At 41.3% G+C, this 4,184-nt stretch overlaps 1 pseudogene; it reads right to left on the bottom strand.

Annotated features, from left to right (window-relative positions):
• Positions 1 to 3,077: 3,077 nt before the first annotated feature.
• On the bottom strand, positions 3,078 to 3,706 carry LOC122474555 (annotated as a pseudogene).
• Between the last annotated feature and the right edge of the window lie 478 nt (positions 3,707 to 4,184).

The raw sequence follows: 4,184 nt of genomic DNA on the forward strand, positions 1-4,184 counted from the left end.
AACCGTCAATTTGCCACAAGACTGGGCAGTGTGGTGGCTGAAAACTTCCCCAGAAACCTACTCAGAAGCTTTGTCAGTGACTTGTGGGAGCAGGGGAAGATCACCTTGTTGTAGGTTGAGTTGTCTGGAAAGCAGATTCTAGGATGGAAATGAATATGCAGGAGGGTTGTCAGGCAGTCTTCTTGGGATCAATGACTAGAGAATGGGAGGGAAGGAAATAAGATTGAGCAAAGAGAGGAATGGGGCTGGAGAGAAGTTATAAGGCCTGGGCAAGACCCCATGGGGGACACTAATGCCAGGATAATTCTTCAGACACTTCCCAAATGGGAGCAAGAGATTGAGATCTTTATACTCACTCTCACTTCATTAGTTGTGGGCTTTTTAGATGTGGGCTGCCCTTAGAAGGGGCCACTCTCTTTAGCTGAAGCTAAGAGAGTGCTGTCAGAGAGGGCTGACAAATGAGCTCTGGTTGCTGACAGCATGCCCAACAGGTGGGGTAATGTCTTTTAGTCCTGAAAGGTGATTTGGGAAGCATAGCATAGGGTCCCAAACAGACCTCTGCAAAGACATGAGGATATAGAGGCTAGAAAGATCTCATCTACACTGGATCAGATAAGGGCCCTATCTGTGTCAGCTACTGGCTTTAGAACCTTCAGTAGGTTCTCTCTTGCCCATGTAGTAAAGTACAAACTCTTCTGCTGCCATCCGAGACCCACATGGACCTTTCTTTTGTTCTTCACAACCTCCAGTATCCAGAATTACTCACCTTTGGCATATGTTTTTACCTCTGTATTGAATACCATTTGACAATCCAAGCTATGTCCATCCTAGAAGTCAAATGTCCTTCTCATCTTGTCCTTCGCTGACCCCTCACCCCAGCCTTGTCTACCAGTTCTTTCTGTGGTACACACAGATTGTTCATCTGCTCCGTTCATTTGGGCCCTTGAATATAACCTACTCTGTGCAACCATGTATCTGGGAGATGTATGTACCTTGCTCTGCCTGTGAGATCTTAAGCTCCTTGAGGGTGGAAATTGTGCTTATAAACCCAACATAGGGCCTGGTGCATCATGGTCATCCAAAATATATTGACTCCTCAAACTCTGATGCACTTAGGTCAACTGTGTCGGAAAAAAAAAACCCTTTGCTTCTTAAAAATGCCCATGAATGGGCCCCACTTAGCTCTCCTTATACATGGGTGCTCCTTCTTCAGTGAGAATTTATAATGCACAGCTCAGTAGACAGAAGAAAAAAGAAAAAAAACAAAGGATGAGGCCTCTGCTCAGATGTTCTCATTTACAGTATACTTCAGGACAGGAAATAAAGACTTCCTGCCAATTCAAATGACATTATTTTTGTGGAAGCTTATTCACAGGCATGTAAAAAGACATGTGTACAAAATAAGTTAATCACATATAGCATAATTTAGTTAAAATTGAGTTCAAGTAAATCAGAAATTTTTGAAGAGTCAACAAAATTTCAAAATTCACAGTCATTTCCTGAAAGTACCGTCTGGCAAAATTGGCTTATCACCTCACTTTTAATGCACATATGCGATTTCCTGCTTACAGCATTTCCCAAAGGGATGAGAAAAAAAATTTTACAACTAGGGAAGTTTTATAAGAGGGATTATCTATAGTTCCTGAATAAGAAGACTTCTCCCTCTCCAGGCACACCTGCAGCTCCTAATAACCGACTTACGCAATTTTCCTCTCTACTTGAATCAAAATTGGCAATAAATGTTGTATATGTCTCACAGAGTGAATGTTTAAGCCTTGTATTTACTGGTTCATGAAACTGGTTCCCTCTAGTTTACCAGCATGGAGGGGAGGGTTTGCAGGGAGCAATTAGGGATAAGATAGCCAAAGAAACACAAAGTCAGTTGAAAAAAGAAATCTGTGTGTCTGGCCCTCTCTATGAATTATGACTATTCAAGGGGGAAAAAAATCTGAACCTTTGCCAAAAGGCTGGCGTGTAAAGGGACAGCTGGAGTTTTCTGTTAAGGGTTACAATGCATTACTTGTTCCATAAGGGAAACAGGGGATCACTTACCACAGCAGCTCACACATTGCATGAGACACTGGCACATCTCTACCTCGTGAAGCATTTTCTTCAAAGGAAAAGAACTAGATATTTCAGGAAGGTCATTGAAGATCTTTGGGTACAGACATGCTGACCTTCCTGGTTGAGATTTGTAGCCTTTGTGGTGTGTGGACTGTGTCTCTATAGATGCCTTCATTGTGCTATAACTTTTATACAGGATGTATTGTTTAAACTGCCAACCCGATTTCGAAGTCCCTTAGAGGCTCAGGAAATTCTAACTAAATCATATAAAACCCCATTGTGTTTTTCTTTGGTTGAGATGCAAATAACATTTTGAACAAGAACGTCAACAAATGCATAAATGTGGCGAAAGTTGGAACTTGCACTGGAACTCTTAAAATTTGAATGTTTTCAACATTTAAATACAAATGAAAAATAATGAAAAAAGAATGATAACCACATTTAAAACTCTTAGGAGTCAGGGACTGCCACCACTGTCCTTGAATCTGTGCTCATAGTAGGTCTTTTTGTTTTCTTATCAGCCCTGAGAACAATGCTAGCCAGTATGGATTAAATTCGGAACAACCCTCTCCACCAGGGTCAAGGCAGACACATGAAGAGAGTCACATCTTTTCCTAATGCTAGATTTGTTTGTTTGTTTATTTATTTATTTTTAAGGTATTTGAAATACACCTTTCTTCTGATTCTAAATGAAAAGGAATGGGAAGGACAGTGACAAACGGGATTTCACCACTGGATGTTGTGATACTACTATAACAGTCTTTTATTTGAAACTCAGGAAGGAAACAGCTTTGTACCAAAACAGCTAAATATGCAGGTCCATAAAATGAAGGTACTTTTGAAACTGCCACATTCACTCTGAAGCCCATTCATCTCCTTCAGCATCCCAAAGATGAAGCACATGTTCCACTTAGCTATGTAGCTAAAGTGGCACTGTGCCCCTGACATCACAGGACAGTTCAACGTAAAACCAGACTTGTGATGCTGGGCTCCAGCTGCACTTTCTCACTTTCTCACAGGTTGTCATCCTTGCCCAGGAGAGCAGTTGTCTGAACAACCTCTAGATCATGCGCATACCGTGCTGCCAAAACTGGGTCCATGACAGCCTCTGGCTGGGTGAGAGCAAACACCAAGTTAGGGTCTCCAATTAGTCTTCTAGCAAGCCACAGGAAGGGCTGTTCAAAGTTGTAGTTACTTTTGGCAGAAATGTCATAGTACTAAAGGTTCTTCTTTCAGTGAAAGATAATAAACTTTGCTTTAACTTTCCTGTTCATAATGCCCACTCTGTTGCACATAGCACAATGGGGATTGTACATACTCGTACCAGATCTCTCTGCCAGTTGGTCACGTTCTTGTAGGTAACCCTTGGTGTTGTCAAACATTATAATGGCACACTGGGCTTGTATGTCATAGCCATCTCTCAGCCCACCATATTACTCTTGACTAGCTGTATGCCATACTTTGAACTTAGTAGGTCCTCTGTTGATAAAGAACACAAGGGGATGGACCTCAACACCCAAGGTGGCTACACTCTTGTCAAACTCACCAGTCAGATGATGTTTCACGAATGTAGTTTCCCAGTACCATCATCGCCAACTAATACAAGTTTGAAGAGAACTTGGGGTTCTCCTTGGGCAGCCATCATGCTATTCCTTCTAGAAGTGTTTCTGGCCTGTCTGACTGAGGCTCCCTAGATTTAAACAAACAAAAAACTTTTTAAAGGCTGATTGGGCTATCACATTCAGCGATCTGTGATCTGTTTATTATATGCAATTGGAGTCAATTTCCTACATTTCTAACATTTGGGCAAAGTCTGACTCCAACTTGCTGTTTGAGCACATCAAAGCATATTAAATTATCTCATAATTAATTTTCCTTAGAAAATTGTATGTTTAGTTGCTTATAACGCCTATGGAAAAGAAAAATAGGAATTGGTACCTTTAAATCAACTTTGAAATATTGGGGTGTCTGAAGCAAAGGGGATCAGGTTGTGGGATTTATAGTAACAGCCTTCTGGAAGGCAGATAGCTAGAGATTCTACTTGGTTTTCTGAAGGGTGAGGCATATACCAGTGCTTGAGTCTTCTTGGGCCATGGCCTCAGCAATAAAGCTGTACTAAT

The sequence above is a fragment of the Prionailurus bengalensis genome, chromosome A1 (genome assembly GCF_016509475.1).
Source record: "Prionailurus bengalensis isolate Pbe53 chromosome A1, Fcat_Pben_1.1_paternal_pri, whole genome shotgun sequence".
Classification (NCBI taxonomy): domain Eukaryota; kingdom Metazoa; phylum Chordata; class Mammalia; order Carnivora; family Felidae; genus Prionailurus; species Prionailurus bengalensis.